This window comes from Parus major, chromosome Z (assembly GCF_001522545.3).
Source record: "Parus major isolate Abel chromosome Z, Parus_major1.1, whole genome shotgun sequence".
Classification (NCBI taxonomy): Eukaryota; Metazoa; Chordata; class Aves; order Passeriformes; family Paridae; genus Parus; species Parus major.
Genome location: NC_031799.1, coordinates 55,375,124 through 55,391,725, shown reverse-complemented (window position 1 = coordinate 55,391,725; position 16,602 = coordinate 55,375,124). Strand labels below are relative to the sequence as shown.

The window sequence follows — 16,602 nt, the reverse complement described above, 5'->3', positions numbered from 1 at the left end:
GTCTTGCACAGCAAATATTTAATGTGCTCTAATGATGTTCTTATATTAATAGGGCAATGTGGATAAAAAGGGCAACTCAAGAAAGAAAACAGGAACAGCAAGTGGAGGTAGTGAGCACAGCATCATAGAGGTCTGTTGTCTTCAGAGGGCTTTGCTCAGCTGCTGGGGCAGCACCCAGGGAGGCTGCCTGGGGGTTTTGCTGTCCCACAAAGTCCTCTAGGTCCTGCCTGACCTCATCCCCTTGGTCCTGGCTGTTTCAAAGTGGGGTCCCAGTTACCCTCACCTCCCTCCATCACACGATCAGGCAGTGCTGCCTCGTAGAGCTCTATAAAAAAACATGCTCACGCCCAGAATTGCTCAGTCCACAGCACTCTGCTGTTACTAAAAAAGCATTTATATTATATTCTGTCTCCTGTGTCTTTCATAAGGGAGTTTTTACGTGTCACCAGAAAATACTGGGTAACACACTTTATTAGCCTCATGATACTGTGGCCCATCAATACTTGTCGAGGCCTGATGAGATCATGCTACGATTGTTAATCAGAGCATAGGAAGGAGGTGGAGTAGTGAGAAACACCTTTAGGAAAGAATCAGTTAGAGAGAACAGGACTGCAGGTAAGCATGTAATGTGTTTCCCAGTGTAAAACAGCAGGCAGCTGCTCAGCCCATCACTGAAGTTTAAGCATAACTTTCATTTAATAACAAACATACCTTTATTCAAGGAGAGAAGAAATACTGCATTAGTAGAACATGCTTGTGATCAGTGTGTGGCTCCTTCAACCATTATCAGCCTCCATAAGATCTGCTATTTAGGAAAATACTTAGGTGCTTTCTGGCTTCAGCTGGCTTTAAACTGGTGTTGCTGGGACAGTCTTATTTATTCCTTTTTAGACTAAAAGGTTACAGCTTAAGAGATTGCCTGGCACAGCTCAGCATTGATTACTCACTTGGAAGGGTGCTCTTGACTTGGGTTTTTCCCCTTCAGTGAGGACTGGTTTCCTGGAGAGGGAGGTGAATAATTTTTACTTCTTTGCAGCTTCATGAAAACTCAGAGCAAAGGCTGAGCCTGCTGCTGAAGTGATTTGAGTGTCACACAGGTGAGGTGAAGGATGTGGCAAGATCAGCGCTACCACACAGCGATCACCAGGATGTTTTTAAGCAGTGTGGCTCCAGGTGATGTTTGGTTTTGTTGATTGGTACTGATAGTGCACAATTCCTCTTTGATGTATTTTTCTTCCCAGGGTCAGAGGAGGGTAAAGTTTTTGTGATGTAACAGTGAGATTTAGTATTCATATGACTTTTCTTGGACTGCAGCAGAAGTCTGCATCTCTAGTGCCCACCTCTCATCTTGTTTGAGTACCTAGGAGGACCCTTTAGATTGTGGTGAGTGTGAAAAGCCCAAAATACTTTGATGACATCTTAAGTGAAAAACACAGAATTTACAGACCTTGTTTTGCACACCTGGTTAAGAATGAAACAAGGTGTTTGGTAGTTTCCATCCCTCAAAGTAATGCAGACTGGGCTGATTACAGATGCCTGATTGCTCAGTGCTACCAGCCTAGGTAGCACTTTGTCTGGTTTAAGAAGTACAGATATCTGTAACTTAGACACTTCTTGCTGATTTGGTGCCAAGTGGAGAATTTCAGGAAAAAAATGAGGAAATAATCAGATCAGGCCCTGGCAACTCATGCTGGCAGAGTGCTTGAAACACATCTCCCTGTGCTTTTCCAAGGTTACAAATAAGAATTAAACTTTCATGTCTGGGACCAGCCAGCCTTTAACAGGAGAAATCTAGAAATCTTATTGCACTATTAGTGCATCAATGTCCTACTCTATTAATTTGGATCCTAGGGAATTCACGCTGAGAAACAAATGGGTCCTAGCAGAACAAATAAAAAGAAATAAGCAGTAAACCATAATACCTCCTCAGTCAGCTGAATATTTCAGAGAGTCCCCAGAATTATTTTAATAATTTCTCATAGACAGCCCTTGATCTGAGCTATGTCAGCACTTCTGAGAGATTCTCTAAGGACTCATAAGAGGTACCTCATCCATGCATCCGTGGTTAATAAGTTCTCTATCTTCACAGCACAATGATGGGCTCTTATGAATCTTAGACACAGCACCAAACTTGATGCTTTCATTAGAGGGCAGGAGGTTTTTTTGGGTGGGCTTTTTTTGGGTGTATTTATGCAAGTTTAAATTAAATACATGAGTTCAGTAAAGAGAGCAAGAAATCTCAAAAACAAAATTCAAAGTGAAAAAATCCAACACCACCAAAACAAACAAAACAACAGAAGAACTACAAAACAGAAAAAAAAAAAAACCTCACTAGAAACCAGAGGGCAGCAATCATGAATCTGTAGATGCTTTCACAAACCAAACATATTTAGTTTTACTAAAAGGCACCTTCCTGAACTACCGACCAAGGGAATAGAAATCAGTGCATCTCAATGAGATAAAAATGTTTCTTCTAGCAGACCCCTAGGAGCTGCTTATCTTGCTGGATATCTGTATTCTCAGCTGCCCTAAAAAGAACTGGGACTCTGCATTTAACAACAGCAACCTCATTCCATGCCTCTTCTAGAGCAGAGATACTGTCAAAAGCATTTCTGTGCAAGTCCTGATGTATGTGATGACTGCACTGGGTACAGGGACAACAAAGCTGTTTAAAAGTATAAATTTACTGTCCATTGATTAGCACAATTCCTGCAGGCCCCATGAATTATTTTTTTTTTAATGGATATCAGATACAAGAACAAAGCTGTGAGATCAAACATAAATCTGCTTTGCTCAGAGCAAAATTCTGTGTTCATAGTTTATTCCTATGCATTTTAGAACCATTCCAATTAAAAATGTATCTGATAAATGGAAAAAAATAGGCCTAAATTCTCCAGTTTTGGTGGAATATTTCAGTTCAGAAGGAACCATTAGATGATGCAGCCTCATTTTTGTTTGTCAGGGGGTTTCTATTTAATCTAGCTATACTTGGATAGGCCCCAGTGGTCCCTTTTGGCTGCAGAACACTTGCTTTGACTTAACCATATCTTCCAGAAATATTCTCTAGCTTAATTTGAGGACATGGGTTCAGGCACTAAGCATCCTGCCTACCTGCATGCAAATCCAATGTATCCCTGCCAGGTTGATGGGAAGAAAACTCTTCAATAGGTCTGACAGGGCCAGATCCTGATGCAGCCAGCAGGAGGGAAAAATTTTCTAAACCCATTTGCAAACAATTTTCACTAAACACTTCCGTAAACCTTCTGGGCTCTGTAATTCAACACTGGCTTTGAGCTCCAGCCTTTTATTGGCAGTGTATCTTGGCTTGATCTCATGCCTCCAATGTTAAAAGCCAAGTTTTGAAAATTAAGCTGTTGGGTTGACTATGGGTTAGATACACTCTTGATCCAAGTACAGCAGTTTTTGAATCTCTTTGTACTGCTTTACAATTAAATCAGTCTTTCAATTGTTTTTGGGGTTTTTTTCCCCAGTTTTTCCTCTTTTTCTATAAGAATAAATAAAAAAATCTGTTCATTTAAACTTCCTTGCTTTCTGTTGAATTCTGGAGTCTTTATGGACATACGTGGCTCTGACTGTTGTAAGACTGGTGTTTCCAGTGCTTTCAGGTAATTCCCCTTCCCCAGTCCCTCTCTTGTTAAACATGTATTTGATTTGAATAGAGCAAAAGGTGATGGAAACAAATGAGAGTGTGCAATGGAGACACACCTTAGGAATCAAAGATGGAAAGAGTAAAGAGCAAGATGTCATCCATATTGCTCCTGATCAGCAGTGAGGAGTCATGACAGTTTTTTATTTAGATCTTACAGTTTACTTGTCGTGGGCAAGAGAACCTGGTGAGATTAACTAGTTTAACTTAGTTTTGGATTTATTACGAAGAAATCTTTGCACAATTTTGTTTTATCACCTGTGGGCCTCATGTGACACCTCACTCTTGTGTTTCCATGTGTTCTGCTGTTGCCATACGACGACAACACTTTTCATTTTGTCCTTCTCATGGACAAGAGGTGATCTCTTTGTTCCCAGCTCCCAAGGCTGCTGAGTGTACTGGCAGTATATTGGACTTCCTGTGCCTTGAAAATAAAATACAAACAGGAGGCAAAGGATGAAAGATTTGTCACCTGTGTCATGAGGTAAGGGCAATTTAAATCAAACAGAAGATATATGTATGTATGAAATATGCATATGCATGTCTGGATTTTTTCTTTACTGGCTTGTGTTATTCCCTTCATTTTTGCCTGACTAATAATACAATACCGTGTTAGTTTAAAGCTAACTTAGGAAACTATGTAGCATAAGGGACTCATAACTTTGTATTCTTCTGGGAACTTGCCGAGACAGTCAAAGTGTTCCCACAATAAGGTGGACTAAGTGTTTGCTGGTGAGACATCATATGGCAGCTTTGAGATGTCTATCACTCATCATACCAGTTTCCCAATTTTTTCCTTACCATTCACTATATCTCTTGGGAAAGTATACCTTAGAAAACTGTTGTGGGAGTAGAATGAAATGTTTTGGTCTGGTAAATGGAAATGTGAAGTTTTGATCACTTTCCTCACCCTGAATACCACAGAAGCTCAGCACTGCTCTCCTGTCAACCATCCTCATCAACCAGACAGGTGCTGCTCTACTTTTGCACTCATTTAATCCAGGACACGTTTGCATTTCTCATTAATTTGTCAGCTTCCATTTGGGAAGCATTCTTTCACAAATATTTGCAGAGGCTGTGCCTAATAGGATCATTCAGGCAGCTGTTGACCATAGTGTCACAGGGATGGGAATACATCCTTGGAAAAAGCCTCATGCACATTTGTGTGTGCACAAACTTATGCACCCTTCCTCGCACACCCCTTCTTTCCTTGGAAACCCTGCACCTTCAGGGGTGCCCATGGACTCAGGGCATGTGCACTGCTTGAATGTCACTGAAGCTAAAGTTTGACTTCCTCATATGAATAAAACTAATGGTGCTATTTAAATACAATAAAAACATGCAGAGCTTCACTGCCAAGTTGCGCAAGGTCACATTGCAATGTGTCGGCTGTTAAGATTTCTAAGGAGCCTGTTTTCTTGAGTAATAGCAGTTGGAGAAATGCACTTATCTGAAGAATGAGACTGTTATAGGTTTCTGTAAATCAAACCCTAGCCAAAGAGCAGTTCCTTAATATCCATTTTCCACTTCAACACTTTGACTGTGGCACACACACTGGGCTCAATGCTGCCCAGCTCACATGAGCAGCCCACTCAAATCGATGCTGGCATGACCAGCCCTGTGTAAATGTAGAAGACAGCACGAGTGACTGTGCAAGCAGGCATAGAAGAGGTTGCTGCTTTCTGCACATGAATATCGGAAGTGGTGCCAGTCCCAGATTTCTCTTCTAGATGGGCTCAAGCCATACGGGGTTCCAGATAAGCCAAGCTCACAGGAAGTCATGTAAATGTGATGGACTGAAGTACAAAAAAGCAGCAGATCCACAACTGCTACCTTTTGGGGACCTATCACCCCTGCTGCACTCTCAGGCAGTGCACACCATTAGTGGGTGCCCTTGGGGCTCACAATGGGTGATCACTGAAAACTCTTCAAGGTGCTTTTGAGAGTCTGTACCAGGGAAATGAGGTTCTCATCCAGCACTGCTTCTTGCCACAGGTGTGCATGAGACTGGCTCAGCTTCTTCTGTTTGGGGAATATTTGGGCAGGATAAAAAGAGCTGCTTTGGGGCATCTCCTCTTGTGCAGCGCTACCACAAGCAGTAGGTGCCAGCTGGGAGGAGGTGTTCCAGGGCCCAGTGTGAGCCCCCACAGCCAGGAGGTGCCTGGGGAGTGGGAGCTGGCTGGTGGCATCACGCTGCTCCCCAGCTCGGCACCCAGCGCCGCGCCACAGCGTGTGGGGCTGCCTTCTGTGACAGCCCCACCAGCCAAACACACGGGCATCTGTAAAGGGCTTTTTACTGATTCTATTAAATACTATTATTCACAGGAAGCCTTAGAAAAATCTAACACTACATTCACTTCTGAGGTATAATAGATGTAAAGTCTTTTTTTTAAATCATTTTAATGTGATCATTTGTTGGGCCTTAGGGTAAAATTACATTTCACAGCTCCCTTGTTCCCATGCTATGTTAAAAAAGAGATTGATGTCTGAAATTTCAACTGTATTTGTCTTACGAATTTGTCTGACTCCCTGGAGAATAATTGTCTCATATCATTTGAAGGCTGGTAATTCCTTTGGAATGACCTCTGTGTTATAATTACAGCAAGAGTACTAGCATGTAGCTAGGCAAAGTGAAAGTTAATGTTCTTGGTTTCTAGCTTTGTTATTTTTATTAAACTGCTCCCCTTTAAAAGAAATACCTGGAGATATGGACTCTTACTCAAAAGGGCTTTTTGCAGATAACACAAAATGTCGTTTTTTTCTGCAAAACACTTACATGCATTAACAATTATCTGAAGGTTGCAATGTATTCTTAAAGTCATGTGCATTTCTGGAATATATTAGAGGAATTGGAGACTTCAACATGTCATTTGCCTCAGGATTATTTATTTTATCCGACTTCAAATGTTTTGAAATTTTTTGAATATATATTCAGCCATGGCTCATGTCATTTTTCTATCATGATATGGGATTGAACTGAGAATAACCTAAATATACCTTCTCCTTAGGAAAGAAAATCCTGCAGAGCCGGGAAGAAATCTGGAGAAAACTGGTGAGCAGATCAAAAGGTACGGAGAATTAGAGATGCGCTTGCAGAGAAAGAGAATGCAATTCGGCATTCAGCTTTGTTCTGTTTGTGTTGGTCTCTGTGGACCATCAGCCTGAGTCTGAGCCATGCCGGGGCTGCGTGAGGGGCGCAGAGGGAAAGCCCTCCCTGCAGCCCTGGGGGCACTCTCACTGATGTGCAGGCACTGGGACGTAGAATTACTGTTACCATTACAACAATTTACATGCTCGAATCCTGTCTGCCTCGGCAAGGTGATAAATACCTCAAAATATTATACATTATAGGGCCTATTCTGTTCTTGATTTACAAGGTCAATTGCCTATACTAAGCTCTCTTAATGTTGGTGGGAATTTATTTTATAAATTTTCAGCACACCCAGAATGGACATGGGAGTTAATCTGTCGTGATTCTTCTCTCTAGGGGCAGGACCAACCAGCATCTTACTTCCCCCAACCATAGTTCTTAGGCACATTTTTGGGTGATATTTGAAGGTAAAAATGTGGTTTGGTGAGTGGGATGGGGCTGCATGCTTCATTTAAAAAGAAAACATAGACTCTGTTTAATACATTTACTGCATTATAGTTCTAAAATGGGAACATTTATCATTTGTTATACTAATAGCTGAGATATTATTGGTATTTTTTTTAGCCTCTGCCCACTGTGAAACTATGATATCTTATAGTGGATATCCATTATTTATTAGTGGATAGGTTTTCATACAAGTTATGGCCTTACACCAGCCCAGTTACAACTCTGAAACATTAGAGCAGCCCATCTTCGTTACTAAGAAATACATATCTATAACTGTTTAATAATGACTAAAAAAATTGTAACACTCCATCTTTTGTATTCTCTTGAACAGTGTCCTTGAACAACATCTTCTTTTGTCCAGTGAGCACAAAACTAAAACTGAGACTTCTGAAATCAGATGATGAATCTTTAGGGATAGTCCTTGTGCTTGTAGGTAACAAGAAGGTTTTGATCCATGTTTCAGCAGCTGAATTAATCTCCATTTTTTTCTTCATATTTTCTGGTAATTCTGGGCTATGCCTAGTTTCCAAGCTAGTAATGATAAAATTTCATATTTTTTTGGCTGATTTAAAACTTACATGTTTTTTTTTTAAACTTAGAACAGGAGGGGCTCAAATTCATGTCACAAATGGCGTAGAACACTCACAAATGTATGGGAAGAAAGTCACTAAAAATAAAGCTTCCCAAAGTTCTTTTAGTTAAATGACTGGATATATTTGTAAAGCAGTCTTGCATGGAGGCAGTATGGTGACAGAATTAAAGGCAAATGAGAAACTTTGTTGAAGTTTAATGAGAATTAATGTTTTGGCCATTGAACTTGATGGATATGTTGGAAAAATAGTTAAAGTGCTTGCTGCGTTAATGTCAGCTGACAAAACAATTGTTTCCAGAGAACCAGACTTCTGAATCCTCATATAAAGCACTGGGGAACATGAACAACACAAAAGAATGTAAGGTTTGGAGAGAATGGGGGCAGGGGAAGGAAAGAAAAACATTATATAAGTTTAGCTACTTCCAGCTCATTTTTCCCCACTGAAATAATGAACATAAGGGTGCCTCAGCAGCAGTCCAAGCCAAGTTTAGAGAGAGCTTCAAGGCTGCTATCTTAAGCCTAAGAACCATCCCATGCACTTACCAGGTTGCACTAAAGAGTCTTTAATTGATGTTTGTAGTCCTGCATTGAAATGAAAACTGGTTTATTGGATGAAAGGTAATAATGACCTTGGGGGAAAAAACTAATCTCTTGACTAGCTGAAAACTGCTCTCCTCACTGAACCCGGAGGAGCCAAAAGCAGTACTCAGAGCCTGGTGCTGTGTGTGCACAGCAGGGAGGCAGAAAGACAGCCCTGACCTTTTTCCACAGCACAAGCCCACCACTGCCCTGCTCAGTGGAGATGGAGGAAGCAAGAATTATCCTCAGTGGCTGCAGCCTCAGACCTGAACACTCCATTGCTCTGAAGTTTTCAGTCTTGATCTGTGTTGTGCTTCAGCACCCAGGCATCAGCCGTGCCCCAGGGGTCCCCGAGGACTCCCAGAAATCTCACACCCTTTATAAGCTCCTTTCTGCAAGGAAATTTGCATTTTATTTTATTTTCTTTTCCAAGTGCATCATATAATTCAAGATGCTACAGAACAACTTTATTTGGTCTGGATCAACCGGTGTTTGAGCTGGCAATTGCCCACAAAGGTCCTCTGCCATAGTTATCATGTTGCATACGCTCATTAACCTCCCTGTATAAAATAATGAGTAGAATATGTACAACGTTACCAGTTTTTCGTAAGTTCAAAACCCAGAAGAACACACAAATCACCAGAGGAAAAGTTTACAGCACTGGGGTAAATTAGAGGACATACCTATTTTTGTGCCAGTAGCAAAAAAAAATCATTTTCATTGTGAAGAAGGATGTCTCCATTCTCACACCACACATGCACAAAATATATTCTGATGGTTTCCCATGGACTGGAAACTTACCATTGGAAAATGAAAAAAAGATATATCTCTACCTTCTCTCTCCCTCGCATTTTCTGAAGCCACGTAGAATCCTCCATGGCATTTGTTTGGAATTGTTTGTGTATCAGGGCAATGAGGGAATCTAAACAACACATTCTGTGCAAATAGGAGCTTTGTAGCTCTTGCCTCAACTCCAGTGTTCAGCTGGATGCAGCACAGCTGAGAAAGGGGTTTTGATGGAATGACCCCTGGTTCTCATCCACTACTTGGGCTGTTATTGTCAAGATTGCTCTTCCAGTGTATTTCAGTGACTGCCAGAGGCAGCTGTGAATCATTGTGCAGTATAATATGTCCTTACCACGTGTTTTTTGAAAAGTCTGACCCAATGAGGGCAAGTTCTTCATTACAGACTTAAAGTTTAGGTTTCAAAACTTTCTTTGTCCCCATATAGGGCAACCCTGGAGGCTGCTACACTCCCAGTGTGCATGTTGCTTGCATATAAGGTACTTCCATCAGTTTTGAAGTAGCCAGCTTCATTCTTGAAAATGCTTAAGTAGTCACAGATTGTATTTCACAAGATAATAGCTCTGATTGTTCCCAACTGCTCACAGTTGCTTTGGTCATGGAGACTGTTAGCTGCTTCTAGAAAAGCAAGATATCTACCTACTTCTAGAAAAGCAGGTAACTACAGGCCTGTCAGTCTCACTTAAGTTACTGGTAAAATTACAAAGATTATTCTGGTAGATAATGAAAAACACCTGAAAGAGGTGATTGTCCTGCTCTGCTGTGCACTGGTATGGCTTCATGTTCAGTACTGTGTGCAGCTTTGGGTGCCACAACACAAAAAAGACATTGAGGTGTTTGGGAGTGTCCAAGGAGGGCCATGAGGATGGAGAAGGGCCTTGGGGGGAAGCCGTGTGAGGAGTGGCTGAGGTCACTTGGTCTGTTCAGCCTGGAGAAGAGGAGACTGAGGGGAGACCTCACTGCAGTGACAGCTTCCTTGGGAGGGGAAGAGGAGGGGCAGGCACTGATCTCTGCTCTATGGTGACAGCGACAGGATGTGAGGGAATGGCCTGAAGTTGTGTCAGGGGAGGTTTAGGCTGGGTATCAGGAAAAGTTCTTCACCCCAAGGATGGCTGGGCACTGGAACAGGCTCCCCAGGGAAGGTGTCACAGCATCCGGACTGACAGAGTTCAAGAAGAATTTGGACAACATTCTCCATCACATGGTGTGATTCTTGGGGTTGTCCTGTGCAGGGCCAGGAGATGAGTTTTGATGATCCTTATGGGTCCCTTTCAAATCGGGATATTCTATGATTGTATGATTTTTTAATCCCCATTGCAAACCTCATGGCTTCACCTGCCCTGGCTCAAATTTTTCCATCTTTCCTCACATAGAAAACATGAGAAAAATGGGAGTCTCTTTCCTTGCATGGGAAACAGATTGCTGGCATGCCAAACCCTACAGCAGCCTTGCAGCAATTCCACTTACCAAGAGGAACATCATTTCTGTTTGGCAAAGGACCCACTGAACATCACACTGCTATGTGTTCAGTACAGGTTGAATGAGCAAGACACAGCTGTGCTCACACCACAACCCCTCTTTCAGAAGGGTGGTGGTAGCTGGGATGTTGTTAGCCTTGGAGGCTGAGTTTCCCAGGCTGCCATCAGAGACTCTCAGAAGGGAAAAGTTTAGGAACCATTTAGAAATTATAGACCAGATCATAGAGCTATCATAAAGCTTTCATCAGTCAATAAAACAGGCTTTCCTTTTCATAAAAAAAAGCTCTCAAACATTTTTGTCTTATAAAAAGAATATTGATGCTGGAACCCTGAAAACTTCATCTGAACTTTTATTTTCTCTGCTCTCCTTTCATTTCCTGTTTTTCTTTTCTTTCTATGTGGTGAGTGCTTTCATGAGACCTTTAATGCTTTTTGATCCACTTATGGGTGAGGTGCCTCAAATAGCACCTCCATGTTGCCTATCTCTGATTTCTACCAGCAGGTCACCAGGCAGCCATGACCTCTTAGAAGCTGTTAGAGGGATGTCATTTTTGGTCCTCTGCATCATCCAAAGCTGAGGAAGAACATGAGATTAGGTGGGGAGAAATATGGGAATTCCAACTCCTCCACCACTTTTAAGGCTTCTTGAAACAGCATAGTGAGAATGGCACACGCTGAATGAACTTCTTGCTTTCTGAAAAAAGAACATTCCTTCTGTGAAGCTCTTGTGCCAATACCATCACAAGATACTCCAGCCAATACACAGAGAAGGTGCCATATTTTTCCATTTTGGTTAATTTTCCCTTCACAGGTGGGAAACAGAAGCCGGCTGTCCAGGTGTCACCCCTGGCTGAGCCCCACCTTGCCTCATGCTGCAGCCTGCAGAACTGCTGGTGTTTTCACTGCTGAGGCTGAAGCCCCAGCACTGGGTACAGGGTGCATGCATTGTGACTGTCTCCTTGCATGAAGACAGTATTCAGGAAGTATTTAATTATGTTTCCCAATGTCTGTATGGGGGTTAAGCTTTTTTAAGTTTGTTTTTTTTTTAAATTTAAATCTTTCTTGTTGGGGAAAGGCAGTGTTTATGCCTGTTTGTGTTATACCCAGAGGCTGAGTGCCTGCTTTTGATTGCTGACAATCAAATATTACTACTGGAAATGATGATAGAAAAGAATTACAGCTATTTTCCCCAAGGTGGTGCTGCATAGGTAAAGCAGAGAGCCTTTCATATGAGTTGATTACTATACTCATTTAGCATTTGTTGACACATGGGTATTTCAGCACAAATCTGACTGTGAGTTTTGACAGCATAAATATTTTGAGTCTATCTGTCATGAAGATACCTGAAGAAATCAGAAACACAGGGAAAAAAAAAAAAAACAAACAGAAAAGAGAAAATTAATCACATAATTTATTCACAGTGAATAATTTGGTTCACTCCATCTCTATCTGTGTAAAGGCAATACTGTACAGCTGTTGACGGTCCTGGGTTGGTGACAGTCAGGAAATCAGTTCTCTACACCATTGTCCTCTTCCCATGGCTCAAACTTTTACACTTTAATAGTAAGGTATTTTGAATTATTGCTGGACAGTTGATTGAAAGTTGTTGTACCTGTTTTCAAAATGTTGTAAGTAAAAATTGATGTGATTTTGAAAATGGAAAACTATTGTATGAAAGTCTTTAGCATCAAGAGAGCTTCCTGGACTTTGGCCATAAGCTGCATTTGCTCAAGTCAATTTTGCATTAATCAGTGTGCCTTGAAGATTACGTCCTATGTTTTTTATTTAGTGGGTCATATATTTTAAAAAGTGCCTTTAAGTGTTTTGATGAAACACATTAAAAATCCACTGTAATGCCTAGGTGGCTGACAGTGTTAATATATAGCAGGTACCTCCGCCTTTGCAGTTTAAATAATCTGGAGGGGATCCTTCGTTATTTATTTTTAAATTTTATCACCAGTGATCTGTAATATCTGAAAATCAAAATTATGATACTTGTCTCCAATATTTTCAAAAACACTAATGAATGTTTTCCAGCCACTCAACCACAAAATCAGACTTTTAAAGGAAGTTTTCCAACTAGAAATTACATAAATGATCTGATGTTATTGTACGCCACCAAGAGAGCATGAAAATTAACCCTGGCTATCTTTGTGCTGCCTCTAGAGTTCACAGAAGGAGTAGGGGAACATTTAGTAAAATATTAAAAGTCAGGCCATGGCGCATTTCCATTTTCTAAATATTCATGGGTCTGATATTTTTCTATAACCTGTCCAAACATTTTGGTCACAAAATGGACTTTTCCAGACAACCAGACTTCATCTGAATTTCCTAGTTTTTTTGTCTAGAGATCTGGCTGTCTTGGAGGTCCTACCAGCAGCAGAAGGATCTCGTAGTCTCACAGAGGTGAGCAGAGCCTCCTGGGTGCAAAGGAGAGTGAATATGAATAAAGGCTTTAGGGTTCAACCCTGCATTCTAAGCTAAGACAAGCGTGTGCAGGCAGAGATGTCCTCTTCAATAGACAAATTTCAGTCATGAAAGACCAAGCAGTGTGCACATGCTGCTTTAGCCAGTCAAAATCTCTTCACACCTCACATTGGCACGAGTTGGTGGTGCTTCAACACAGCTCTCCTGTGCCCTGGCTCTGGAGGGAAGAGCTCCCTCCCATACCCTGACCAGGAAGAGAGCAAATGTTCTGCTTCAGACTGCAAGCTGCAGAGGCATGAAGAGACCTCCCAAGGCAGCCTTGGAATTTCTAGGGGTGTGGCAGAACTGTGTGAACACGGAAGAGAAGCAGGCACAGCAGCTGTGTTGAGAGAGGTGTACTTCAATCACTCTTTAACAGGAATCCAGACAGTTGTTTTTTTAGGGCTTTCTAAAATGACATTTTTGCAGGGAGAAGACCAGCCCAAAACCCTGCAGTAAGAGCTGTCTTGTTCATGTCCTGGAACTGCCTGTCTACTGAGCTGAACTCCTGTGGGGAGGAAGTCTTCTCCTGCAATGGGGCCTCCATGGCAGGAAGAAAGGATGGCTGTAGCAATTCACACATTCTGGAGGCCAGGATGTAGGGACCCAAGCTGTGAACATGAATATTCACAAAAGTTATACACACAGCTAAATGCAAAGGACTGGCTTCAGCTCAGTCTAGGATTTGAGCACATATTTTGTTTCAATGCTAGTCTATCCAAACTAATTTGTCCATCTCTAGTAATTTTGCCCAGTGGGCCCCATCTCACAGCTTTTAGTCTTTATTCAGGCTATAAGCCCATTGACCTCAGTAAAAGCTGTGCCAGGATAAAGATTGAGTGAGGACCACAGGATTCAGGCTGAATATCTTGAATAGCATTTAGATATGATTTCCTGTATAAATATCTCCAAATTTTTAAAATAAAATCATGGAGAAGTGGGAGGATGATAACAACTTCAGTGACGTGTTTCAGAAGAATGACTTCTCAGATGTAGACATGAGGCAAAAGATAGGAAATTAACCTTTTGAAAGAAATACAGCCTATGTAACATGCTGGGAGTGGTCAATGGGTAAACAAGTTCTAGCCGTGGTGGAGTTATGTGAATACACAGGAATTATTTAGTACTTTCTTCTGACTAGAAGCAGGACCACACAAATACAGGCCTGTCACAAATATATATGAAGGGAATGATGACTCCAATTCATTGCATTTAGTGGGATTCTGTGTGTTTTGCTGGGCTGCTGACCTACTGCAACAGTATTAAAATGCACCGGGGTGCATTTTTTAAGTTACAGAGGAAAAATGAGAGGATCTTTTAAAAGGCTTTGCATGTACAGCCAAGTCCACATTTGGTGCAGTACTCTGAGGCTGTACTACCAATAAAGCTGAGTAAAGCCCTGGGACTGGAACAGAAGTGCTCACTGACTGCTGTCCTACAGAAGGACATTTAGCAAGTTTTACAAGCTGATCTCTAGCCATATTTGAGTTACTCTAATTTTGCATTATTGTGCAGTTTCACATCCCTTTCTTTGCCCAGACACTGTTAGAGGATTTCCTGATCCTGGTTGCCATTTGTTAAAAGCTGAGGGAGTCTGCAGTGGTTCACTCAGGATGGGAGTGAAGAAATGATGAGAGGGCTGCAGACAGGGGCTTTGAAGAAATTTAATGTTAAAGCTGGAGATCTAGTAAGCTTGAACTCCTCTATTTTGGCTAGCTCTAAAGTCGAAATTTGTGGAGTTTTCTTGGCCTTCCATCTAGATCTGACCTATCCTCTGAGAGTATGTGGATATTTTTGGCATTTTTGAATATACTGCACAGATCAGAAAAATTACAGCTGGCAAAAACCTTTCCTCATTTAGTTTGGCTGCCTGTCTGTGAAGGATCGTTCCCTGGAGTGTGTTTTTGTAGAATTCATAACACAATCTAGAACTAGTGAAAAGGGGAAAGTTTGTCCAGAGAAGCTGGCTATTTAAGAGAAGGGCCTGATTTGGATTTTTATTTTTGGTTGCTGCTGTTTTATTTTGTCTGGATGAAAGACACTAGGATTTACACAGTTGTCCAACAGCTCTCTGTATTCCTTGGTGCAGAAGAAAATTTGCATGGCTATTTTTTTTTGTGACAACCTGTGCTTCAGACAGATGAAGAGTGCATTAACCATCACCTGAGCTGATTTCCACCTGGGTGAGAATGAAGGACTATTGTATGACATGTGAATAACGCATCACAATAGAGGCTGTAATTTAGTATTTGCATTGCAGTAGCACTTTCCGGTCCTTCAGAACATAAAATCACACCTGAGCAGTGGCCAAATCAAGATTATAATTATAACATTTTTCACGTCCCATAAAGTGGAAAAAAAAAAAAAAAAAAAAAAGAAACAAACAAAAAATACAAACCCACCAAAAACACCAAAAGAACCCAAACACTTAAAAGATCCTCCAAAATGCCTGCAGATCCTTCTGTCTTGTTTGGTTCTAGGTCACATAGAAATGACTTCCATGGGAGCTCCCACAGTGCCTACCCAGAAAGGGGGGCTGTAGGAAGCCTGGCTGCACTGCATTTTTTCTCCCTGCTTTTCACACCATGCAAAGTTGGTAGGCTCTGTCTGGATCCTGCCTGGCAAATGGATGGGTCACAAAACTGCTGGTCCAGTTGGGACTGAAAAGGTGATTTTATCATATCCTCACAGAATTGTATTAAACTTCCCTTTTGCAGGGTTAAAACAAAAATAACCTCTACTTTTCTCTTGTTTTGAATTGCCAGTCCAAGGTTTAACATAATGCTTTACAAATTGCATGAGCCCCATATTGTAATTCCTTTTTGACAGGTCTGATTCTGCTTCATTAACAGGCTCCTTCTGGCATAACACTTTCACCCATCAAATTTACCTGCTCTTAACAATCTTGAAAAAAACTCCAAACTGTGAGCAGTAGTTAATACTTCTCTCTGTACCACATATGGTATTGCTTAAGGTTATGCATAGGCTCTTAACAGTCATTTTCCTTTCTGCAGTACAAAATGAAACATATTGATTATAATTTGTTTCTAGCCCCTTTTATCTTTTTTTTTTTTTATCAGAACTTGGAAGAAAAATATTCGAAGAGTACTTTTCTCTATTTTTCATTGTTTCTGCAACAAGCTAATTTCTATGAAAAGTAACCTTCAATGAAAGTGAAAGGATAATTTTCATTGTGATTTTGACAAATGCATGTTTGCCCTTATGAAAGTCCTCTAATAATCTCAAAATATTGGATAGAGATCTTACAGTTAGGGCATAGAATATAAATCTAAGCATCCCTCAGAGTTCTGTGGCATTAGAGCAAATCTAATTTTGCTGTTGAGGTAATCACTGTGACTTTGTGAGCATGTGGATGGCTTTCAATAAGGTGGACTGAAGGCCCTGAATCAGGGAATGT

General features: G+C 41.2%; 1 protein-coding gene across 4 annotated transcripts in view; it reads left to right on the top strand.

The window, feature by feature from the left end:
- The window catches only part of CEP120 (centrosomal protein 120), a 101,078-nt gene that overhangs the window by 70,835 nt on the left and 13,641 nt on the right, over positions 1 to 16,602 (top strand). Inside the window, exons 22-24 of one of the 4 annotated variants that reach the window (XR_004495615.1) lie at positions 1,037 to 1,173; positions 4,024 to 4,151; positions 6,676 to 6,735. The gene's annotated coding sequence lies outside the window, so the exon portion shown is untranslated. Of the gene's footprint in view, positions 1 to 1,036; positions 4,152 to 6,675; positions 6,736 to 16,602 lie in introns of all 4 variants that reach the window. The other 3 variants (XR_004495614.1, XR_001525472.3, XR_001525473.3) reach the window with 3 other exon arrangements.